General features: G+C 40.3%; 1 non-coding gene across 1 annotated transcript; it reads left to right on the top strand.

Moving 5' to 3' along the window:
- Nucleotides 1-15,465: 15,465 nt before the first annotated feature.
- On the top strand, nucleotides 15,466-15,600 carry LOC122702348. Its single transcript, XR_006343218.1, has one exon. It is a non-coding gene; the product is annotated as a small nucleolar RNA SNORA70 (small nucleolar RNA).
- Nucleotides 15,601-26,949: the final 11,349 nt, after the last annotated feature.

Raw genomic sequence — 26,949 nt, 5'->3', positions numbered from 1 at the left:
AAAGGAATGGCTACCCACTCCAGTATTCTTGCCTGGAGAATTCCATGGACAGAGGAGCCTGGTGGGCTACAGTCCATGAGGTCGCAAAGGGTCAGAAACAACTGAGTGACTAACACTTTCACTTTTCTTTCTGTCATGGTTGGTAAACTCAAAGGTCTTTAGAGGATGCTCAAACAGTCCAGAGAGCAGCACACAGAAAAAACATCTTTCAACCTGTATCTTTAACATTTCAGACACGTAGAAAGCAGCATATAAATGAAGTAAGTATAGAGTGTCATAAAGGATCCAGAAAAAAAATGCAAGGACTCTTGAAAATAAAAAATGAGGGCAAAAATACAAAATCTAAAACTGTTGTGTCATACAAGTGAGGGGATAAATTCAAGACAAATCACTTCCAGTGGAAAATACTGAAAACAATGTTTAATACTTTGTGAAAGACACGATAGAATAAGACAAAGAAACATTTACCATCCCTGAACTGATGTCAGAAGGAAGTAAATGTAATAGGAAATCACCATTTAGGTGATTGTTTCTCAGTGAGGTAAATAATGAACTTTGTTTCTAGTTGGATTTCTTTGGATTTTCCCAATGTTTCGCTAAGGCTCTTTTTTATTACGTGGCAATAAAATGGACAGGGAAGCCTCATGCGCTGCTGTCCATGGTGTTGCAAAGAGTCGGACACGACTGAGCGACGGAACAAAAACAGCAATAAAAAATACTAAATAGTTTAAAAAACAAAATTGCATATATATGTATATATATGCATGCACACGTATTCATTTATAGATAGATCTATCCATCTATCTGTGTATATATGTATCGATATGTATGGATGGATGTCTCTATCTATCTCAGTGGCTCAGTGAAATATTACAGGAAATGAAAATATATTCCTCCCAAAACTGGCAAGGAGCTGAAAGACAATACTTAGCTTGTCTGCTGACATCGCATACAGGCCATTTCTTGGTATTGTCTTAAACATAATCATCAACTTTTTGTGTTGGCTTTTCCACCGCTGGAATGGGGAAACATCCCCATGATACTTTGGAAATATCTTGCGCTTCTGAAAAGTTCTGTAAGAAAAGATATTCAAATCCAACAACTTCCAAGCATAAGGATGATTGGTTTTCTGATCTTCTTTTCCCAAAATATATAAGGCTTTTAATTTTTCATCTATATTCCCAGTCTATGTATTTTCAAGCGTTTATCAAAACAAATTTCCTTTTCAATAAAGAAACAGTAAACAGGCATTTATACTCTTTAATGTCCTAAGTTGTTTGTAATGGCTCCAAACTGGAAACAACCTAATGTTCATAAACAAGAGAATGGATTAAACCAACAGTGACATATCCATACAGTGCAATATTACTCAAAATAAAGAGGAACAACTATAGATACTCAAAGCAATAGGAATGAGTCTCAACATAATTATCCTAAGTGAAAGACGCAAAAGAGAAAAGAATACATACTTGATACTATTTACATAAAGTGCAAAATAATCTTTAGTAACAGAAATCAGACTGGGTGGCTGCTTGAGTCTAGGGAGGGAGGCATGGGCTACAAGAGGACATCAGGAAACTTTAGAGGGCAGTGGATGTGTTTAATGATCTTGTTTGTCTGATGCTTTCACTGATATGTCAAAACTCACTGAACTTTACACTTTAAATTTGTGCCATCGTTTGTATGTCATTTGTACATCCATGAAGCTGTGAATAAAGAAGTACAAAGTAAATAAATTTAAGCAGAGTCCCCCCAGCAGGCTTAACATCAGTGTGCTGATATTAAGAAGTCTCCGGTGCCGTGGGAGGTCCGTGCTCCTGGTCCCATTGCTGGAGCCTCCATGAAGCACCAGGTGAGCTGTGCTCTCAACAAGGGTCCTGGGAATTCTCAAGCTTGGGGCAGTTGGAAAACCCTGGTACCCACTGGGTGGCAGCTCTTATCTTGACCAAACCATCATCAGGTGAATCCAAATGAAACAACTACCATTAAAATCCCAAGGGGAAAACAAATGATCATTTGTTTTATTTATGCCACATTACCCTTAACCATCAAATAACAAGTGTTTGTCACCTGTCTCTCCTTTAAGAAGTTTTTCAGTCTCCCGACACCTTATATCATTGGATGAACTGGGAGAAAACCAAGCTGATGAATGAAATAGTTCTTTATAGAATCCGTGCTATTGCAATTATCCAATCAAGATCCTGTCTCCTATAAAAGAAACACAAAGAGCTGTATTTAGCATTTCACCCTGAAGGGTGTTTGCTGATTTCTGTTGAGAAAGAGCTGCTTTTAATGCCAGGTAAAGCATGATTTTTTTTTTTTACATTGTTATAAAAGAAGTGGTGTGATTGGAAGTCATTAAGAAAGCTCTTTTTTTCATGACTAGGTAAGGTCAGGAATATCTTTTGAGATTCACAGAGCATTGCAGTTCCTGAGATGTGTGTTTTCTCTCCTGCCCTTTGTCAGTTTTTTCCCTTTAATTTGTGGTGTTCTTTGTTTGTAATGGATTTTAACTCTTTGTCTTCTCTCTGTTGAAAATACATTCTCCCATCTGTCACTTTAACTTCATCTCTAGTGTCTTTTTTTCTTTATGGCAGCTGTGCTAATTTTTTTCAGTAAAAACTTGAACTTTTTTCTTTATTTAGCAAGATTGAAATTACATAAAACATGCATTCAATCTAGGAACTGAGAAAAATTCTCCTTAAACATTGGAAATGGAGAAGGAATTTAATATGAATATCTAAAATTAATCAACTGGAGAGCAAACATTATGGTTGATGGATATAAGTAAAAGCTGGTTTTTGGGAAAGGAAAGCATTTTTCTTTTTGGAACCCTGTCACGTCAACTAAAAACTTAAAGTTTATTATGAATAAGATAAGAAATATTGGACAAAAAATTATAAATAAGACAACAGACAACTTCATACCTATATGCTTGACATGCTAGACTACATGAATAATTTTCTGGATGCCAACATTACCAAAATTAAATTTAGGGAGGACAGAAACTCCAAACAAACCACTTTCTTCAAAGAATTTTAAAAGTTTGTCACACATTTATCTAGGGATAGCCTGAGGAGCTGATTCCTTTGAGTTGCTGAAAGCTTTGCAATTATTTTACCAAGGTAGATAGATTTACCCTAGTCTTGGCATCCATAAAAATTCCCACAACAAAACTGGGGCCTTAAGTTTAAAACATACATGTAAAAATTCCTAACAAAACAAGAAAATTAACCCCTGTTTTTTTTTTTAACTTAGTCAAAATAGTTTTCATTTACAAAAATTTAAATAATCAAAAGGTGGCATATCTATGCTTAGATTTAACAGATTATTTGGTCAGAACTGGTACATGTGTATATAATTATTATCATTATTATTATTATTGGAATGATTTGAGAGTAAGTTGTAGACTTCATGACATTTCACCCTTAAACACTTAAATTTGCATCTTCTACATGTAGAAACATTCTCCAACAGTAACTCACTTATGTGCAGGAAAATTACTAAATAATTTTAATATAATCAAGATGGTTATGAGGGTTTATTTCAGGACACAAAGATGAATCCAAATTGGGGAAATCATCAAATGTCATTGTACTAATAAAAGAAAACTGAAAGTCCCATTTATCAACAAATACTGAGAATGTGTTTGAAAAAACTCCCTAGAAATTTTCATCACAGTTTGCCACAGAAGAACAGAAATGTTCTCTAAATGTGCAAAAGACAACCAGCACTTGTCCGAGAGCATGAGCAACAATCAAAGTGTTTCTGAGAAATGTAATATACACAGCCCTGTAGTTTCCAGTATGTCTGAGATATTCAATTTCCTTGACCCAAGAACCATAACATTTTTGGAGGAAAATTGTGTCCTTCATTATACATTAAGTTGACTTCTAAAACAATTCATTGTAAATTAATATATTCACAAAAGATACACTGACATATTATAAATGATGTTTCAAAGTAACTGCTATACCACTTTTAAATGCATGCATTGAATTTGAATCTGTAACTCCATCATCTGTTTGAAATATATATGAATTGAACTCTTCATGAAAATTCAAAATTTCGTGTTCTTCACTTCCTTTTTCTTCAACTTCCTTTTTATTCCATGCTCTCTCAACTAGAGGTGCTGTCCTAATGTGATATGTTATGCCTTAAATCTTTTTTTGATCAATATATCATAGTTCTCTGCAGTAAGAGTATCAGTTCAGTTCAGTCTCTCAATCATATCCAGCTCTTTGCGACCCCATGGACTGCAGCACACCAGGCCTCCCTGTCCATCACCAACTCCTGGAGTTTACTCAAACTCATATCCATTGAGTCAGTGATGCCATCCAACCATCTCATCCTCTGTTGTCCCTTCTCCTGTCTTCAATCTTTCCCAGGATCAGGGTCTTTTCTAGTGAGTCACTTCTTAGCATCAGGTGGCCAAAGTATTGGAGTTTTAGCTTCAGCATCAGTCCTTCCAATGAACACTCAGGACTGATCTCCTTTAGGATGGACTGGTTGGATCTCCTTGCAGTCCAAGGGACTCTCAAGACTCTTCTCCAACACCACAGTTCAAAAGCATCAATTCTTTGGCGCTCAGCTTTCTTTATAGTCCAACTCTCACATCCATACTTGACTACTGGAAAAACCATAGCCTTGACGAGACGGACCTTTGCAGTAAGAGTATACATAAACCTAAATTGTAAGAAATATTTTTGACTGCAAGACTCTAGGTGTTAAGTTTCTTCTAAGTTAAAAATACAGTTAGTACACTTGTGATCAAAATAAGATAGTGCAAATCATATTTTTAACAGGAAAAGGAAACTGGTAAGGGCTTCATCTCCAATAATGTAATAATATGTTCTTTTCTCATTTTTTTCCCTTTTCAAAATGCATATGTAGAGAATTCTCATTGCTAGAATGAGACCAACTTCAGCATCATTACACTTCTTTTATTTTTCAGAGACAAAAGAAACTCATTCACAAACATAGAGATGGGCATGTACAGAGATGTTATTTAATATTTTGGACTCCTTCAAGGTTACATGGAAAAATCACAAAATGATCTTTTATTGAGTTATTTTCCTGAGCTAAAGCTTCCATTGATTCCTCCAGCTTTTGTTAACAGCAAAAAATAAGTAACTTCCACTTGTAAAACTGTTACATGGTTATTAGTCATTTATTTTCTTAAGATAGCTGCCCACATTTCTAATTGTTCCTATATTTGATGCCTCAGATTTTTTTTAATACCTACCCTAACGCAATGCACCATAGCAAGATAAATACGAATGAGATGATTTTCGTTTGAAGAAGGTGAAGGGCATCTGCCAAAGGGATACCCTACCTGCAGGCAGAGCAGCTATAGGAAGGACCACAGCTGAGGCTGTAGAGCCTGATAGAACTTTCCAAACACAAACCACCTGGGTGGACTTTGCATCCCTTGAGGGTACACCTGGGTTCATTTGAAGATCACTGTTCTAGACGATGTAATAAAATGGGAAGATGCAATAGTAAAATGATTGGGGAAATTATTCTTATGGATATAGTTTTATACCTAGAAAATCCAGGATTTAACTGAAGAGTTTTAGAATTAGTACAATAAATTTAAATGTCTAGTGATAAGAAACGGTGTACAAATCTAGCAGTTTTCCTTTATGATGGTAATTGCCAATTAGAATGAATAAAAATTTCCTTACTAAGTTAATCATATATCATTGGATATAATTGTAATTTTGTGTTATACATAGAAATAAAGGAACAGAAATGTAAAAGTTAAATAAGAACTGCGCATAAAGCAGTAATGAAGACTAGAAAGATGAACTCAGTAGAGAGCCCTTCCTGAAAAGGAATTCTTATTATTATAAAATGCAATGTCTTTCCAAGAAATGGTTAGTTACAATTTCAATTATAAGGCCCAACTTGTCTCTGGCTGTTGAGGGTAATGCCAAGAGATGTCTAACAGACAGGTTTCGGGAAACACTTTGAACAGGATCACAAAAGGGAGTCTAAGTCAGTACAAATTGGGACTGGCACAAGACTAGACATAAATAGAAGATAGAGTGTTGAAATACATCCTATGATGTAGTTATTTAATATGATAGGGGTAGCATTTCAAAACAGTGTGCAAGTATTAAATAGTCTGTAAGTGGTAGAGGACTACTTGGCTATACATTTAGGAGGGAATCTAGAGTTCCTTTTCATGCAAAAGTACAAACATGGTCAATGGATTAAAATGAACACTTGTTAATAAAGTGTAACACTTGGCAGTATTGATGTGGGGTATTGCTCCTTAAATGTTTCTTGAAATGTAACAAAATGTGCTAGTACCAGGATTTGTTGATCAAATGGACTTTATATCTGAGAAAGTAGAGATTAATAATATAATGGAGAGTAATAAATCCTGTGATTCAGTTGATAATGTTGTGGCTCTTTGTTTTATTTTAATTTTTTTAAAGTATAGTCAATTTACAATGTTGTGGAGACTGTTGTGGCCCTTAACCACGCTAATTAGAAACCCTGTCCTTCGTCAGGTGGGTCCTGAGACAGCAGGCAGCCCATCTGTCTGATAAAACATCGATCAAAATAGGAGTTATCTGCTGACCCTTCCTTAACTCTGCCCTCTCAAGTGGCCCTGGGAAGCCTGGTGAACTCAAGACTCCTCTTCAGTCCACTCAGGCAAGGACAAGGGCATCGGTGGGAATTTCCTTCTGGAAGCTTCCTTCTGTCTTGCTGGTCAAACCTTGCAGCTGGGTCTTCCTACTGGCAGAGGAAGGAAATCACAGCCTCCTGGGCTGCAGGTCAAATTTCCCTTGTTATGTTTTGTCGGGAGAGTGTGTTGCTTTTAGCATGCATTCCATTCCATTATATCTGTATTTATAATTTTTTTTAAATGTTATTTTAAATTTTAAGAATTTTGGCTGTGCTGGGTCTTCATTGCAGCACAGGCTTTTCTCCAGCTGCTGAGCTGGAAGCTACTCTCCAGTTGCGGTGTAGGGGCTTCTTGTTGTGGCTTCTCTTGTTGCGGAGCATGGGCTCTAGAGCTCTCGGGTCTCAACAGTTGCCACTCCTGGGCTCTGGACCACAGGCTCAGGGGCTTAGTTGCTCCGAGGCAAGTGGGATCTTCTCCAGCTGGCAACCAAACCCGAATCTCCTGTGTTGACGGAGGATTCTTTACCTCGGAGCCGCCAGGGAAGCTGTACAACTGTATCTAAATTAAATAATGAGGCCCTTGCTTTGTGTTCCATTTCGTTTGTATCTGATGAACAATCTAAGATACACCTCCAAGTAATGTTGATTTTCCCATAAAGCGCAGTGTGTATTCTGAGTCTTTGCATGTCTGCCAGCAAACCTCAGGACAACATGATATACCCAATCCCTAGTGGTCTTTCTAAAAATGACCCAGAAGTTGGGGACAGACAAGCGTCATGAAGATATTGAAAGAAATATTTAAAATAAATATGGATTAAAGACCAATCTTCCCTGATTTTTCTAGCAACATTCCTTGGAATTCAACTCCTAGGTTGTCTTAATTACTAGCCCTATGTATTATATCACCAGGACACTTGATAATTAGCATGAATACATGCTCAGTCACTAAGTCATGTCCAGCTCTTTGTGACGCTATGGACTGTAGCCCACCAGCCTCCTCTGTCCATGGGATTCCCAGGCAAGAACACTAGGGTGGGTTGGCATTTCCTTCTGCAGGGGATCTTCCCAACCCAGGGACCAAGCCCTCATCTCTGGAGTCACCCTAAGGCAACTTAGGGTGAATGGAATTTGAAACTTCATTTAAAAGCAAAGCCCCATCCAGTTAACCTTTTGATTTATCTGACCTTCACTTTTTTCTTTCTTCTAATCCCTGTAGCTAAAACTCATCATGATCCCAGCTTTTCCAGCTAACAATCAGTGGACCTGGTTTCAAAGAATCACGCAAGAAGAAGTTTCACGTAGAGGCTGGTTGTGCTTCTATTTGTTCTACGCTGTGACATTAGCATTGTTACTTGGTGGAGTTTTCATCACTTTGTTCTCTGGTCATCCACCTTTTGCCCTTGTAATGACAATGATTGTTACCGGCATTGTGTTTTTCATCCTCACTGGATTGATGTATTTGTGTGAAGCAAACAAAGTACCAGCTTTCATACAAGAAAAATTTTCAAGGAGAAGAATAGCTCAGGATCCTTGTAAGGCTTTAGAAATGGAAAAAACCAACAGTTGCCACCTGACTGTAATATCATGTTAAACCTGGAAATCCTTGGGACTTGGATATTTTAATGATTTAAATAGAAATAAACTCTGGCTTTTTTGAAAAAGAAAAGCTTATTTGATTTTGGAATGTTTCTATTCCCCTCTTGCCTCTCTTCAGTCTTCTTACAGAAGCTCCTGTACTTTCCAGTTCCAGCCAGATGAATGGACCAGTTTCCTCTTCCCTGTTGCCACAGCATGCTTCCAACCATCGCCGAAGACCCAGCCCCTGCCTCTCACTCTGGCTTTTCACGTGGACTCCTCCAGATTTTAGTTGACCCATCCAAGACCATAGGTGCCCAGCTTATGGCCAACCTCCCTGGCAGTGCACTGATCTTGTCCATTGTCCTGTCCTGTAACTTTTCATCACTGTTGCCTGTGAGTCTCCAAAACAATCCTCCAGACACCCCTTCCTCCCACCACACAGCCCTTATCATCCTTGGTCAATTCCCCTGGCATCCCTCACCTAAACATCCTCCGATGTAATGGTGTGGTCCACCCTTCTGATGCTAAGGTCTCCTCACTCTCCCACAGTGCCTTGATTTCTTATCTCTTTGGGGCTTCTTTTTGGAATTACCTTCTACTTTTCCTCCCCTTATTCTTGCCTTATACATTCCCTTCTACATGCCTGGTGACGTACGGACATGTGAACCTGCTTGAACTAAGCTATCTCCCTGTGTACATGAATCCAAGGAGATGATCACTCAATAAAGGTGACCTCTTCCTTTCTTTTTCTTAAAATTTTATTAATTTTTTTGGCCTTGCTGGGTCTTCACTGTTGCCCAGGCTTTTCTCTCGTTGTGGCAAGCAGGGGCCACCCTCTAGATGTGGGCTTCTCATTGCGGTGGCCTCTCTTGCTGCAGAACATGGGCTCTAGGCATGTGAGCTTCAGTAGTTGCAGCACGTGGGCCAGTAGTTGTGGCTTCTGGGCTCTAGACCACAGGCTCAGCATCTGTGGCTCATGGGCTTAGTTGCTCCTAGGGATGTGGGATCTTCCTGGACCAGGGATCGAACCCATGCCCCCCACACTGGCAGGGGGATTCTTTATCACTGAGCCACCAGGAAAGCCTCGGTGATTTTAATTCCTTTCAATCATGATCATTCACCAAAGGGATCACCACTGCTGTCCTGCTTTTCTGAGCTGTTTCCAGTCCTTCAGTTCAGGCAGGAATTGGAAGACTCTTTCCGAAGTTTACTGGCCAAAGAAAAACTGTCCCTTCTCCCCTAACATGTAGGGATCCCATAATAAAAACACTGTTCAACCTACTCTAACCTGAGGGTCGGATGGCATCACCCACTCAATAGACATGAATCTGAACAAACTCTGGGAGACAGTGAAGGACAGGGAAGCCTGGTGTGCTGTAGCCCACGGGGTCACAAAGAGTCAAACATGGCTTAGTGACTGAACAACAACACACCCACCAAGGAAACCCTATCCTCCAACAAGCCCTACCCAACAGCCCTGGGGTCTTCCCTCTGAAATGAGAAGGGAGAACCCAGAAACTAGGACCCTCTGCAAATGCCTCCGCCATGGTTTGCAAACTCAGAAGATGTTACAGGGCATAGAGAGTGTAGGGAGCAGTAAACAGACCTAGCTTTCAACTATGTAACTGACATTTTCAGACACTTAGAACAGACTCCATAATTGAAACAACAATAGGGTGTTATAAAGGATTCATAAGAAAAAAGCAGGAACTCTTGAATTATGAGTTCAGGCCATGTTATGGGCCAGACTGGATGGGAGGGGAGTTGGAGGGAGGATGGATGCATTTCTATGTCTGGCTGAGTCCCCTTGCTGTCCACTGGAAACTATCACAACATTGTTAACTGACTATACTCCAATACAAAAGAAAAAGTTAAAAAACTAGAGGGGTGGGAGGGATATTTGAGAAAAAGGGGACATATGTACACTTATAGTTGATTCATGTCGTTATACAGCGGAAACTAACACATACTATAAAGCAATTATCCTCCAATTAAAAAAAATAAAAGTAAAATTCTTTTTAAAAATGAGAGCAGGACTTAATTCAAAAAGTTGGGTACAATAAACGTAAAAAGAAATATTCAAGAAGAACAGCTTACAGTGGGGGGGAAACTGAAAACAATGTCCAACAATGAAGAATTTTTCAAAATCTTGATACAATAGAACAAGACCACGAAATACCTTACCATCCCTAACTGATATCAAAAAGATAGAAACACAAAAGGAAACCATCATCAGTGTTGACTGTCTCTGGGAGCTGGAATAACTATTGATCCTATTTATACAAAAATATTTCTTTTATCTTTCCAAACTTTGCAAGATTCTGTAATTTAAAAAAAATCAAATGTCAAAAAATAAAATTGCGATTTTATTTTCCCAAAGTTCTCAAGATTCTGTCATCAAAAAAAAAAAAAAAAATCAAATGTTGAAAAATAAACCATATCCAGGTGACCTGGTTAAAGAATACCTGACATGAAATTACATTTCCAAAAGGGAGACTTCCTGCGCTATCCAGCGGCAAGAAGACTATGTGGGTACCCAGCGTTGTGTGCTACATTTTAAAAACAGCTCTAACTCTTTGCCTTGACTTTTCCGTCCTTGAACTGTGGATACATTCCCTAAATGTTTTTGAAGTATCTTGCTTTAAAAATATATATATTTACTTATTTATTTACTTTTGGCGAAGCAGGATCTTTGTTGCTGTTGAGGGCTTTTCTCTAGTTGTGGCAAGTGGGGGCCACCCTCTAGTTGTGGCGAGTGGGCTTCTCACTGTAGTGAATTTTATTGTGGAGCGCAGGCTTCAATAGTTGTGGCACATGGGCTTAGTTGCTCCAAGGCACATAGGAGCTTCCCCGATCAGGGATCCAACCCATGTGTCCTGCACTAGCAGGCGAATTCTTTACCACTGAGCAGTCAGGGGAAGCCCTGTCTCGCACTTTTGAGACCTAGAATTTATAAGAAAATAATATTCAAGTCCCCACCTCTCAAACAGAAGGATGGTATGTTTTCTGACAGTCTTTCCATGTGCATAGGGTGTCTCTCTTCTCTTCTTTATGACCATCTGTCATATTTAACTTTTTCCTAGTGAGTTTTTTCAAAAGAAAAGGGAAAAGCAATATCTCCTTCATTGTACTTCTTCAAGTATCTAAAATTACTTGTGATAGTCTTAGCTGGAACCAACTTACAGATCCATCCACAGAGGGAATGGGTTTATCCTGGCAGTGGAATTGTGGTTCTTTGTGATCCACACCTCTTCCCTTCATTCCAAGCCCACCTTGGACTTCCCTGGTGGCTCAGCCGGTAAAGAATCTGCCTGCAAGGTGGGAGACCTGGGTTCGATCCCTGGGTTGGAAAGATTCCCTAGAGAAGGGAATGGCTACCCACTCCAGTATTCTGGCCTGGAGAATTCCATGGACTGTATAGTCCATGGGGTCACAAAGAGTCAGACCCGACTGAGCGACTTTCACTTCACTTCACTTTGCAAAGGAATACTACTCAACATGAAAACAAACAGTCTGTTGATACTCAAGACAACATGAATGAATCTCAAAATAATTATGCTGAGGGAACAAGCCAGACATAGAAAAGAACATACCAGATAATGTCATTTATATAAAAATGTAAACTCATTTTTAATGACAGGCTGTAGATTGGTGGTTGCCTGGGAATGAAAGGGAGGAGGTGTGGATTACAGAGAAGCACAATGAAACTTTGGAGGTAATAGATATATTTTTTATTTTAGTTAGACTGATGCTTTTATTGGTTCACACATACCAAAACTCAATGAATTGTACACTTTGAATATGTGCTGGCTTTGTACCTCACTTGTACATGCAAGTGAATAAAGAATCACAGAGTGAATTATTTTATGCAGTGTTTCTCCAAACTTTGCTGATATTAAGAAGCTCCTAGTACCTACAGTTAACATACTCAACAGTGAAAAGCTGAAAGTGTCTCCTCTAAATTCAAGAGTAAGACAAGAATGCCCACTCCCGTTATTTCTGTTTAACATAGTATTAGAAGTACTAGCTGGGCTTCCCAAGTAGCTCAGCTGGTCAAGAACCTTCCTGCAATGCAGGAGACCCCAGTTCAATTCCTGGGTTGTTAAGTTCCCCTGGAGAAGGGGTAGGCTACCCACTCCAGTATTCTCAGGCTTACCTGGTGGCTCAGATGGTAAAGAATCTGCCCGCGATGCGGGAGACCCGGGTTCAATCCCTGGGGTAGGAAGATCCCCTAGAGGAGGACATGGTAACCCACTCCAGTATTCTTGCCTGGAGAATCCCCATCGACAGAGGAGCCAGACAGGCTATAGTCCATGGGGTTGCAAAGAGTAGGACATGACTGAATGACTAAGCACAGCACAGCAGTATTAGCTACAATAATCAGTCATAAAGAAGAATGAAATTCTGCTGTTTGCAACAACATCATAGACCTGGAGAAGGCTTTCCTAGTGGCTCAAATGGTTAAGAGTCTGCCTGCAATGCAGGAGACCTGGGTTCAATCCTGGGGTCAAGAAGATCCCTTGGAGAAGGGCATGGCAACCCACTCCAGTGTTCTTGCCTGGAGAATCCCATGGACAGAGGAGCCTGGCTGGCTACAGTCCATAGTACTGCAAAGAGTCAGACACAACTGAAGCAACTTAGCACGCATGCATGCATGGGCCTGAAGAGGCTCATGCTTAGTGAAATAAGCTAGATAAAAAGAAGACAAGTTTTGTATGTTTTCATTGAAACATGGAATCCAAAAAAATTAGACACTTCCCTGGTGGTCCAGTGGTTAAGATTCCGTACTTCCACTGCAGGGGGTACAAGTTGGATCCCTGGCTGGGTGGGGAATTAAGATCCCATGTGCCATGTGATGTGACCAAAACCAAAATAAAATTCAAAAAACAGAACAAAACAACGAATTTTTAAAAAAGAAGCCCCTGGTGCTGTGTAAAATCCATACTCCTGGTCCCACTGCTGAGTACTGCATGAAGCACCAGGTGAATTGTGCCTTCAGTAAGAGCCTCAGTGATTCTCAAGTTCAGGGAAGTAGGGAAACCCTGCTATAAAGCGGGTGGCAGCTGAGAAAGAATGACCCTTCCCTCACCTTGACCAAACCGTCATCAGGTGAAGCTGAATGGAAACCACCACCATCAACAAGCAGGGGGAAAAACCTATGTGATTTCCTAGTGTTTTCCACAAGTACATGACCCTTAACCACCATAGAGCAAGTGTTTGTCACCAGGATCTCCTTTAAAGAGCTTTCTCAGCACCCCCAGGGTCTTATATCACTAGATGAATTGGGAGAAAACTAAGCTAATGAGTGAAATGGCCCTCCACAGAATCCATGCTGTTATTATCCAATCGAGATCTGTCTCCTATAAAAGAAACACAAAGAGCTGTGTTGGATGTTTCATCTTGAAAGGAGTTTGATATTTCTACTTGTTCAAGAGCTGCATTGCAAGCCAGGTAAAGGAATCTACAATTTTTTGCACGTAACTGTAGTGGTATGTTTGGAAATCATTATAGATGCTCTTTTCATCATTACTCAGTGAGGTGATATATATATATGTATATATATATATTTTTTGAGGTATCTTTTTAGATTCACTGACCATTGCAGTTCCTCTGATGTGTTTCCTGTTTTACTGTTTGTCTGCTTTTCTTTTTTCCTTAATTTGTTGATGTTCTTTGTTTAGGAAGGATATTAACTCTTCTACATGTATAAAATAGTGACTTACCAAAACTCTGTCTGTGATGTCTTAATGCCATTCAGGAGTTTTCTTTCTTCCTTTATTTCATTTTTCTGAGTAAAACATCAGTGCTTTCCTTACTTAGCAAGACTGAAAATATGCATTCAATCTAAGAAACTAGAATAAATAAAATCAATGGAAATAGAGGAGGAAATGTAAAAGCCTAAATTAAACTTGAAACCAAATACAATACCATGCCTGAAGGGTAACACTAAAAGCTTGTTCTTGTAAAAACGGTGACAAGTAGATCAATTCCATCAAAACATTTTTTTTTTTAATGAGTATCTGGTGAGCAATAACAAGAAATAGTGTCAGGTAAAAGGTAATGTACAACTGCATATCAAAATACCTGATAATTTACGTGAAAGGGATAGTTTCCTTGAAAAGTTATAAAAATGGATCAAGAAGTAACAGATACAGCAGACAAATCACTCCAGAAGAAAAATTCACACCTCCTCCTAAATAGCCTGAGTGGCTTATTGCTCTGAGCTCTGGAAACTTGTCAAAGGCACCTTTCTATAAAGATAATTTTACCTCAGCCCAGCACCCACAAAAACCTCCATGATGAAACTGGGGCATAGTCTATCTCAAAAACCTACTTGGTAAAGTTCCTAACATAATGAACAAATAAAATCTTACTTTTTAAAAAACCTTTAACCACAATTTTAAGTCTATTTATTTTTAATTGATGGATAATCGCTTTACAATATCGTGTTGGTTTCTGCTATGCAGCAACATGAATCAGCCATAAGTGTATATATGTCCCCTTCCTCGTGGCCCTCCGTCCCACTCTCCACCCCATCCCACCCCTCCAGATTGTCATAGAGCACTGGTTTGAGTTCCCTGGGTCATGCAGCAAAGTCCCACTGGCTGTCTGTCTTACATATGGTGGTGTATATGTTTCCATGCAACTCTCCCTATTTGTCACACCCACTCCTTCCCACTCTGTGTCCGCACATCTGTTCTCAATATCGGAGTCTCCATTGCTGCCCTGTAAATAGGCTCATCAGTACCATCTTTCTAGATTCCACATATATATGCATTAATATGATATTTGTTTTCCTCTTTCTGACTTACTTCACTCTGTATAATAGGCTCTAGGTTCATCTGTCTCATTAGAACTGACTCAAATGCATTATTTTTTATGGCTAAGTAATATTCCACTGTATTTATGTACCACAGCTTCTTTATCCATTCTTGTCAATGGACATCTAGGTTGCTTCCATGTGACCACAATTTTCAAGTCTGTAAAATGTTAAAACACAATGAACACTCCCCTACCCTCCTTAATGTTAACAAATTAACACTTTGTTGTAACTTTAGCACATGTTCATAACATTTGTTGCTATTGCTATTATTGTTGTTGGCTGAATCACTGAAGAATCAGTGGCAGACTTTATGAAATTCTTGCCTAAATGCTTGAACCTGCATCTCCTGTTTAAAAAAAAAAAAGGAGGGGGCATTCTCCTACAAAAACTGAATGCCACCATGAGTTAGAAAATTACTTGTACCTTTGCAGTCAATTAAGCCGACTGTGCTCTTTTCCCCATGGGGGCCCAGTGTGCAATGGCTGCAAACAGCAGCCTCCTTGGTAGTGTATGCAGCCTGTTGCCTGTACAGGTAGCCCTAAGGGACCCTGGAGACAACTCTTCCTAGTGGGCATTCATGACTGGCCTGCTGTTTCTCAATCTAGACCCCAGACAGGTATGCGTGGTGCCTTTGGAAAGCCTCAGGGCACAGTGGCCAGGGTCCACATTGGCCAGGTCATAATGTCCATCCGCACCAAGCTTCAGAACAAGGAGCATGTGATCGAAGCCCTCTGCCGGGCCAAGTTCAAGTTCCCTGGCAGTCAGAAGATCCACATCTCCAAGAAGTGGGGATTTACCAAGTTCAATGTGGATGAATTTGAGAACATGGTGGCAGAAAAGAGACTCATCCCAGATGGCTGTGGGGTCAAATACATCCCTAATCATGGTCCCCTGGACAAATGGTGGGCCCTGCCTCATGAGCATTAGCTCTGTTCCCTCCTTAATCATGCTCACCAATAAATGCTATTTCCTGTCAAAAAAAAAAAAAAAAAAAGAAAGAAAGAAAATTACTTGTACCAGTTAATAAAGATGGCCATGAGTTCAAGAACACAAGGATAGGTCCAAATTAGGAAAACTGATAAACCTCATCATATAAATGAAAAAAAGCAGAAAGTCACATTTACCAACAAGTGCTGAAAATGCATTTGACAAAATTCCCTGCAATTTCTGATAAGTTCTCAAAGAAGAGTAGAAATGCTGATTCTAAAAAAGAGAATCTGCCTACACAAAGAATGTAAAAAATGGTGAAATAACCAAAGCATTTGAGCTAAAGGCAATCTACAAAGTGAGGCAGTTTTTGATGTTTTTCTCCCTAGGTTTGAGTTCTTCAATCTCCTTGATCTCATGCATCATAATATTTTGGGAGAAACACCATAGTTAATTACACATTAAGTTGACTTCTAAAGTTTTCCATCACCTTAGTGAAAGTGAAGTGAAAGTGAAGTTGCTCAGTCGTGTCCAACTCTTTGCGACCCCATGGACTGTAGCCCACCAGGCTCCTCCGTCCATGGGATTTTCCAGGCAAGAATACTGGAGTGGGTTGCCGTTTCCTTCTCCAGGAGATCTTCCCAACTCAGGGATTGAACGCAGGTCTCCTGCATTGTAGACAGACCTTAAATGGTCACAAAGAATGCACCCTCTGGTATATTGTAAATGCTGACCCATCAAAATAACTGCTACATCACTTTCTTTTTTTTTTTTTTATCACTTTCAAATGTATGTATAGGCCTGAACTTTCACCACCATCATTCACTTACACATAAACACATTTTTCTTTGTCTCAAGTTTTGTTTTATTTCCTTTTCTTTAATCTGTTCTTCCATTTCATTCAATCTCTCCTGAAATGTGTCTTAATATAGTATGTTATGCTTTAAAGTCTTTTTTGATCACTCATATCATTGTTCTCTGCAACAAAGATATACATTAATACGTATATGTATATGCTTGGATTTAAGGCACATTCTTCTGACCACGATGTTCTAACTGTAAAATTTCTTCTGAACGGGGTTACAGTTACGATTTGTATACGTGTGATCAAAATAACACTGCTATGGGCTGAACGTTTGTGTCCCCAAATTCATATGTTGAAGTCCTACCCCTTTAGGTGATAGTATTAGGAGGTGGGGCCTTTGGGAGGTGGTTGGGTCAAAAGGACTGAGATCTAATGAATGAGATGTAGGATCTCAGATGTGGGATCTTAGAAAAGATCCCACAGACCTCCTTTCCCCCTTCCCCAAGGTGGGGATAAAAGGAAAAACCCAGGAGAGGTCTCTCTCCGGTGATAGTGGCTTCCTGATCTCAGAGTTGCAGCCTCAAGACCCTGATCACTATATTTCTGCTGTTTATAAGTCACCCAGTCTGTGGCATTTTGTTAGGGCAGCCCAAATAGACTGAGAAAATATATTACAACACAGAAATATATTAAACACAGAAAACTTTTAAGAACCGCACCTCCAGTCATAGAACATGTATACCTTTTTTTTTTGGTTTGCTTTAAAAAATTTTTTTGTTTTTGTTGCAGTATGGTTGATTTATGATGTTGTGTTAGTTTCTGCTGGATAGCAAAGTGAATCAGTTATACACAGCTCTATGCTTTTTTGAAGTCTTTTCCCACATAGTTCATTAAAGAGTATTGAGAAGAGTTCACTGTACTATACAGTTGTTGTTAAGCTGCTAAGTCGTGACCAACTCTTTTGTGACCCCATCAGGCTCCTCTGTCCACGTGATTTTCCAGGCAAGAATACTGGTGTGGATTGCCATTTCCTTCTCCAAGGGGTCTTCCCAACCCAGGAATTGAATCCATGTCTCCAGCATGGGCGATAGGTTAGTCAACCTTTCGGTTTATCTAACCTTAACATTTTTCTCCTCTTATTCCTTCAGACAAGATTCATTATGATCTCACCACCTCAAGTTTATGGCCAGTCAAACTGGTTTCTGAGAATAACTCACGTCAAGTGTTCATATCAATTATACAAACAATTCTTTTTGTTCTTTGCTGTATTCATCGTTTTGATTTTTGGAATTGCCATGGCAGCTTTCCCTCTGGATCGCAAGACGTTATTCCTGGAAATCACAATAATTATTACTGCCATCGTTTTTCTCATCATTATTGGAGTGCTCATTTTTTATGAAGTCTGTCGAAAGCTGGAGGAATTTATCCCTCCCCAAGTGGAAGAATCATGGAGGTATAGAATTGAACACATTGAAATTTAAGCTTCAGCAACAGATTCCAAATGTCAGCACCTGATTATCACCTTATCTGAAATCTGAACCTCCTTAAGGACTTTGGACCTTTTTAAAGTCTTTTGAGCATTTTAAAAGGAATAAACATTGACTTTTTAAAGGTTATGATTTGGAAAGTTCTTGTTCCCTACTGCCTCTGTGAAATCTCTTCCTGGGGAAAGCCCTTTTTTTCTCAAATATGTGACAGATAAATGTACCAGTGTTCTCCCACCTGCTTTTATTTTATTTACTTTTATTTTTGGCTGCACTGGGTCTTTGTTGCTTTGCGTGGGCTTTCTCTAGTTGCAGGGAGCAGGGGCTACGCTTTGCTGCAGTGCATGGGCTTCTCCTTGCTGTGGCGTCTCTTGTTGAGGAGAGCGGGCTCTAGGGTGCTTGGGCTTCAGTAGTTGCAGCTCTCAGGCTCAGTTGCTCTGTGGCATGTGGGATCTTCCTGGACCAGGGATCGAACCTGTGTCTCCTACATTGGGAGGCGGATTACTATCCACTGCACCACCAGGGAAGTCCTCCTTCCAAGAAGTTTTTGCTTCGACCAACTTCTTGCTCTCTTCCTCCCATCACTTACGACCTACCTCTTACTCTGGCTTTTCATATCAGCTCCTGCTAATTTTAACACGTATGGAGGTGACCCTCTGAAGACTCCAGGTTCCCAACTCATGACTCCTCACTTGCAATGTCCCAATCTTATCTCTGCTATTGAAGTGGAGCAGGACCCTATGGCCATTGGCCTGCATGTCCTCAGCCTGCCTTTTGTGTGTGAAAAAAACTTTAGCCAAAGAATAACTTTAATCAGAAGGGAGAAAAGGCGGAAGCTAAGAACAGCAGTCAAATAGGACAAAACAATAGTCAGTAAGCAAAGTCAAGGACCTTTAGTTCCTTCTCAAGGATTATAGATAATATTCTGAGCCATACTCTGTGGGTTGTTTTGTAGAGACCAAACCCCTCACCAGGTGGAAGAAATTAATGACATGATGATCAGACCGTAGCCATGACATAAGCTGCCACAATTCCAAGAATTTTCCCCAAAGAAATGAAAAAATCAAGCCTGGAACACACAGGCTTTTACTGTTCCCAAAACTGATATCAAAACCATTTTCAAAAATGGTTTTGTGCACTTAAAAACCTAAAAGAGTAGATCTCATGTTGTATTCTTACCAAACAAAAAGCCAAGAAACACAATAAATGGTTTGGAGGTGGATATATTTATTACCTGATTTTGATGATGATATCACAGCTATAGGTATATGCCCAAACACATCAAAATGTATATATCAAATATGTATTTTTTTTTATATAGTAAGTATGCCTCAAAAAACTAAACACAGTGGAAGCCACTGCTAATGGGAATTGGTTCTGCATGGTGGAATACTTCTATTTGGATCTTTCTTATTTTTTTCAAAGTCTCCCAAACAACATATGTGTTACTTTGTAATAAAAATCCAGCAAATTCTTAAATTTGCTGGACTGCCATGCAGCCCACCATAGATGATAATATAGGCATCATACTTTAAATAAAAAATCCTAGATAATGTATAAGTTACATCTTACAAAAAAATGTCACTGAAATTGCCTTTGAACTGGACTCTCGGCTTCCCTTCCTCCCATAGCCCTCTGTCATCTCTTGTTGACAGAGAGCATGATTTTTTTTAAAGTTTATTTTATTGAAACATAATTGATTTATAATCTGTTAATTTCTGATATACAACAGGCATATACATGATATACATGCATGTGCATACATACATACACATTCCTTTTCATATTATTTTCCATTATGGATTGTCACAGAATATTGAATGTATTTCCCTGTGCTATGCAGTAGGACCCTGTTGTTTATCCATTCTGTATATAATAGTTTGCATCTGCTAATTCCAAACTCTCAATCCATCCCACCTCCAACCCCCTCCCCCGTGGCAACCACAAGTCTATTCTATGTCTATGAATCTGTTTCTGTTTCATTGAAAAATTCATTTGTGTCACATTTTGTTTTTTATTTATTTAAAAGATTCTTACTGTAAAATTTTTATTGGCCACACCACATGGCATGTGGAATCTTCCTCAACCAGGGATCCAACCAGTGCCCCTGCATTGAGAGCATGGAGTCTTAATCGCTGGACCACCAGGGTCATATTTAAGTATGACCACCTGTGTCATATTTCAGATTCCACCTTTAAGTGAAATCATATGATATTTGTCTTTCTCTTTGTGACTTACTTCACTTAGTATGACAATCTCTAGATCTACCCATGTTGCTGCAAATGGCATGATTTCATTCTTTTTTAATGGCTGAGTCATATTCCATTGTGTGTACACCACATCTTCTTTATCCATTCATCTGTCAATAGACACTTAGGTTGTTTCTATGTCTTGGCTATCGTGTATAGTGCTGCAAGAAACAGGGCGCTTTTTAAAAAATAATTATTTTTGGCTGCATGGGAACTTTGTTGCAGTGTGAGGGCTTTCTCTAGTTGCGGTGGTGATCGGGGGCCACTCTTCCTTGTGGCATGAGGGCTTCTCTTCTTGCAGAGCATGGGCTCTAGCGTGCTCGGGCCCAGTAGGTGTGATGCACGGGCTTAGTTGCCCCGTGGCATGTGAGATCTTCCCAGATCAGGGATCGAACCCTGCATTCCTGGGCAGGTTATTAACCACTGGACCACCAAGGAAGCCCTAAGGAATTCTTGAGTCTGTCCTGCAGAGCAACAGATCTGGTATAAGGTGGGTTGCAGCTGACAAGGAAACTTTCCTCAACTTGACCAAACCATCATCAGGGTGCATGTGCGCTAAATCGCTTCAGTCATGTCTGAGCCTGTAAAACCCTATGGACTGCAGCCCACCAGGCTCCTCAGTCTGTGGGATTCTCTGGGCAAGAATACTGCAGTGGGTTTCCATGCCCTCCTCCAGGGGGTCTTCCTGACCCAGAGACTGAACCCGCAGCTCCTGCATTGTTACCTGGGTTCTTTACCACTAGTGCCATCTGGGAAGGAAGTCCAAACCATCATCAGGTGAAGCCAAATGAAACAACCACCATTAATAGCCAGGGGGAAAATAAATGATCATTTCCTAGGTTTTTCCCAAGACACATTATTCTTAACTACCACATAGCAAGGGCTTCTCTGCTGGCTCAGTGGTAAAGAATCTGCCTGCCAATGCAGAAGACATGGGTTTGATCCCTGGGTCGGGAAGATTCCCTGGAGGAGGGCATGGCAACCCACCCCAGTATTTTGTTTGGGAAACCCCACAGACAGAGGAGCTGGGTGGGCTACAGTCCATGAGGTTTCAAAGAGTCAGATATGACTTAGCGACTAAACAACAATAACAAACCATACAGCAAGTGTTTGTCACCAGTCTCTCCTTTAAGAAGGTTTCTCAGACCCCAGCATCTTATATCATTGGCTCAACTGGGAGAAAGCTAAGCTGATGCATTAAAAAGGCTTTCCATAGAATCCATGTTATTGCAGTTATCCAATCAGGATCCTGTCTCCTATAAAAGAAACAGAAAGTGCTCTGCTTAGCATCTCATCTTGAGGTGTGTTTGCTGGTTTCTGTTGTGAGCAAAGCTGCATTTCATGCCAGGTAAACCCCACTATCACCTCTATTTTTTATAAAAGCAGCGATGTGTCTGAAAGTCATTAAAGACGCTCTTTTTCTTATTTCTAAGTGAGGTCAGGGATACCTTTTCAAGTTCACCAGCCATAATTCCACAGATAGGGGTTTCTTGTTATACCCTCTGTTTTTCTACTGGTTTTATTTCTTTATTGTCGATGTTTTGTGTATATAAGGGACCCTATGCAAGAGTTCAGGAGGGCGTGGAAACACACAGGTATTCTTACCTGGAGAATCCCATGGGCAGAGGAGACTGGCAGGCCACAGTCCAAAGGGTCGTGAAGAGTTAGACGTGAATCAAGCGACTGAGCACTCACCCATGCGTGCAAGAGTTCAAATTACCTTTGATGGGGTTTGTCTAAAGCACATGCTGCTTTCTGCCTCTACTCCATTAAATCTAAATTAATAGGGGCTTTGCTTTGTGATCTGTATCACCTGTACTGAAACTAGTATAACAGTTTCAAATGATGCATTTAAGTAATTCTGACACTTCCTTAAAATGAGATCTTGAGTCTCTTCTTGTCCCCAAGCAAACCTCAGGACTATGAGCTATGCCCAAGTGCTCTGTGGAAATGTTCCAGAAGTTTGTGATAGTTTCATTAAGGTTACTGAAATAAGTATTTAAAGAAAATTGATATACTTATGTTTCCTGACTTCCTGGCAACCTTCCTTGGTCAACCTAGACCTAGCCCTTTGTTTCACTCCATCAGGACACATTACAACTTTAGAATAGAATTCAAAACTTTGTCTAAAAGCAATGTCATGGCAAATGGAGAGATGGGTTCCCAGTCAACCTCTGATTTATTTGACCTCATTTTTTTTTCTTCTAACTTCTGCAGATAAGATCGTCATGATCCCAACTTTTCAAGCTCATAACCTGAGAAGCTAGCTGCTGAGAATACAGTTTATACAAAAGTATCCGGCTTTTTTATTTTGGAGTAATCACTTTGTTCCCTGGAACTTTCTGCAGTGCTTTCTTTGCTGATCAGATACATTTTCGTCTAGCAATGATGATGGCTATTTCTGGAATTGTTTTTATTGTCATTACTGCAATCTTTGCCTCATATGAAGCTTGTCAAAACAAAACCCAGAAAATTCACCTTTAAGCCTAGAAGAATTATCAAACCTTAGAAACCCCCAGAGGCTTAGAAATAGCTATTTTGAAATGGGAGCACCAACCACAAGCACTGGATTTATAATTTGATGTTAAACCCCAAACACCTTTGTACCTTTGGATGTTTTTAAAAATCCCTTGAGCATTGTTTTAAAAAGAAATAAAACTCTGGTTTCTAAAAAGCTTACTATCTGATTTTGGAATGTTCTTGCCTCTATGAAATCTCTCACTGCAGAAATCCTTGTTCTTTCAAATTCACGTCAGATGAAGGAACCAGGTTCTGCCTCCCTGTTGCCATGACTACCAACCTTCTTGCTCGTTTCCAACCATCACTAAAATCCAGTTGCTGCTTCTCACTCTCTCTTCACATCAATTCCTGTGGTCTTTAACATGCGCAGAGGGGATCCTTCCAGGCCCACAGGTGCCCAGCTCACGTCCCTCCTCACATGCTTTGTCACATTCCTGTCCTCCCCATGAGTTATCTACCTCCATGGTCCCGTCCTGTGCCTTGTCAGAATCCCCAAACATCACTGCAGACCCCGCATCCTCTATCCACACAGGCCCCTTGTCCTCACTAACTTTCTCTTCTACCCCTACTTGACAATCCTGGATGGTATGGAGTTCTCCACTCCTTTGATTGCCTTGGTCTCTTTGCTCTCCTGAAGTGCCTTTTTTTTGTTGTTTTCCTTTTAGCTTAACATTTTATTAAAAAACAACAACAACTTTATATTTTGTGTTGGGGTATAGCTGATTAACAATGTTGTGATAATTTCAGGCAAACAGTAAAGGGACTCAGCCACACATACACATGTATCCATTCTCCCCCAAACTCCCCGCCCATCCATAACATGGGGCATAGTGCCATGTACTCTATAGTAGGTTGTATATCTTACACTAGTAACTTGTTGGTTATCCACTTAAGATATAGCAGTGTGTTCATGTCGATCCCAAACTCCCTAAATATCCCTTCCCCCTGGCAACCATAAATTCATTCTCTAAGTCTGTGGGTTTTTTATTTTTCTTTTTTTAAATATTTATTTATTTGGCTGTGCCAAGTCTTGGTTGCGGCCTGTGGGATCTAGTTCCCTGACCAGGGATGGAACCCGGGCCCCACTGTACTGCGAGCAAGGAGTCAGCCACTGGACTACCAGGGAAGTTCCTCCCATAGCGCCTTGACTTTTTTCTTGTCCCTCTTGGATTCCAAATTTTTCACTCCTTCTGACCCTTCTGTATATTCCGGGCACTTTTACTGGCTTATCCACATAGTCCAGAAACCCAAGAAGCCACACCTCCTGGAGCAAGTGACACAAGAAAGTGTTCTTCAACAGCATGTATACTATCTATGGTGAAACAGATCACCAGCCCAGGTGGGATGCATGAGACAAGTGCTCGGGCCTGGTACACTGGGAAGACCCAGAGGAATCGGGTGGAGAGGGAGGTGGGAGGGGGGATCGGGATGGGGAATAAGTGTAAATCTATGGCTGATTCATATCAATGTATGACAAAACCCACTGAAATGTTGTGAAGTAATTAGCCTCCAACTAATAAAAAAATTTAAAAAAAAAAAAGAAAGTGTTCTTCAAATCATGATCACAAAGTTCAGTCACCCTCACTGCGGTCCTTCTATTTCATTGTATCTTCTCCTTTGCTGCCAGGTTGGAAACTGGCAGATGCCCCTACAAGAAAAGTGCCTCAAAAGAATATCTTCCTTCCCTTTGTCTGACGTTTCTGGGTGCCCCCTACCCCCACCACCGTTGAGAAATGGACTCACCATGCCACCTACTCATTCTAGAAATCTCACCAGTCAACAGCCCTACCCAATGGCCCGTGATATAGGAAGACAGAGCCCAGAATTAAGGACCTGGAAGGAATTCTCCTCTCATGCCAGAACAGCTAAAAGTAATTTGCAGAGGGAGCTGATGCATATAGTAAACAGAAAACAATTTTTTTCTTTCAACATATAATTACTATCCTCAGGTCTGGGGTAGTAGGCGGTATCACAAAATGAAACAAGAATCAGATTGTGTGAATGATCAGTAACTAAGGCAAGGACACCTGGAAATTGAAAATGAAGGCAGAAATTGAAAAGTGAAAAGATTTGGAAGACGAAGGAGAGAAGTCTATGAGGTCAGCCCTTTCTGACAGGGACAGTGGAAACAATGTTTAAACACACGAGATCTTTTTTAAAAACTCACGTTCAGTTTTGCAAGATGCAAGAAGTTCTCTGGATAGAGTACACTGACAATGTGAATGTACTTAATGCCACTGAACTGTCCACTTAAAAATGGTTACAGTGGTAAATTTCATGTTACGCCTGCTTTACCACAATCAAAAATCATTTTTTAGAAATGGGACATGGCAGAAGAGAACAGGATTCAAACTGATACGGGAAAACAAAAGAAGTTCAAATGAAAGTTCCCACCAACACATGACTTGGGGGTGGTGCAATAATTGATAACATAAAGGAAGGGCTATAGAAGATCTACTTTAAATTGCAAGTGATAAAGAAGATTGAAGTTGGTTGTTGAGGCTGAAGTCCTCAGGGGGATTTCCTAATCTGTAGGACCATGAGTCATCCCCTAATAACCTTCTAGACCATTCACTGGTATTTTGTGGGGGTGCACCGCATCTTCGTTTTTGCGAGCGAGCTTTCTCTAGTTGCAGCGAGTGGGGGCTACTCTTTGCTGTGGTGCACCGGCTTCTCATCGCGCGGGCTCCTCTTGCTGCAGATCAGAGGCGCTCAGACCTCAGTGGTCGAGGTGCATGGGCTTAGTTGCTCTGCGGCACGTGGAACCTTCCTGGACCAGGGATTGAACCCGTGTATCCTGAATTGGCAGTGGACTGCCATCCACTGTACCACCAGGGAAGTCCCTGTTGGTCTTACTTTTAATATCTGCTAGAAACAACACATAGGCACTGGAAATGGAAGGCTCACCAAATCCAGGATTCGTGAGTTCACAGCAGCAGAGTTCATGTGCAAATGTGTTTCTTGCCTCTTCTGTTGATGTTCCTCTTCCCATTTTTTTCAAAAAGTACGAGGCCATGAGGATCTCCATACAGCAATTTTTTATCACAGCTCTTCATAGAATCATCGGTGCCAGTGAGATTTATGATGCCCCAAGAGCCACATAGTTCTGTAAATCCTTAGATACCTGACAACATTGATTTTTACCCTATGTTTCCATTAATGCATACTTGTACCTCATGATGAGAAAATGTAGACTGTACCAACAAATCGAATTATTTGAGCCTATTGTTTTTAGATGCAGAACAGAATCACCTGATTAAAATTTTTAAAAAAAGTCTACTTGCCAGGAAAATCTAATTCTGACATGTACATTCAGCTGAAGATTATCAATTTAGTCTGAGCGGGGGCACTTCTGATTTTATCGATTTGATGAGGTTTCAGTGAGTAGTTCTGTCTGATGAACTGGGGGTGTAACCGAGTAGGACCTTTGGGGGCCTTCCCAGGACAGACTACCCCCCACCCCCAACCCATGTCCTCCAGCAGCCTCTTGTCTGTAGAAAACTTTGGCTTCCTAGGCCTTCCCCAAGTTCCAAAGAATAAATTTAATCAGAGAATTGAGAAAATGTAGAAATAAAGGAAAACAGTCAAGCACGACAATAATAATAGTTTAGCCATTAAACAAAGTCAAGGACTTTTAGTTCCTCCTCAAGGGCTACCAGTTATCTTCTGAGCCTTTTGCAGGTATTTCAACTCCCATCAAGTGGAAGAAGTTAACTGCTTGCTGACCACAAGCACATAGACCCCAACCCCAAGAAGGCTGATGACGTTGACTCCCCAGTTACCTCACCACCAACCAATCAGAAGAATGTTCATGAGCTGATTATGTGCCCACAACCTCTCTCCTTTATCTTGAAAGCCACTGGGGAGTTTGGGTGTTTTGAGCACTAGCTGCCTGGACTCCTTGCAATAAACACTGCACTTTCT

This window comes from Cervus elaphus, chromosome 10, assembly GCF_910594005.1.
Source record: "Cervus elaphus chromosome 10, mCerEla1.1, whole genome shotgun sequence".
Taxonomy (NCBI): domain Eukaryota; kingdom Metazoa; phylum Chordata; class Mammalia; order Artiodactyla; family Cervidae; genus Cervus; species Cervus elaphus.
This window is presented reverse-complemented; position numbering and strand designations above follow the sequence as displayed.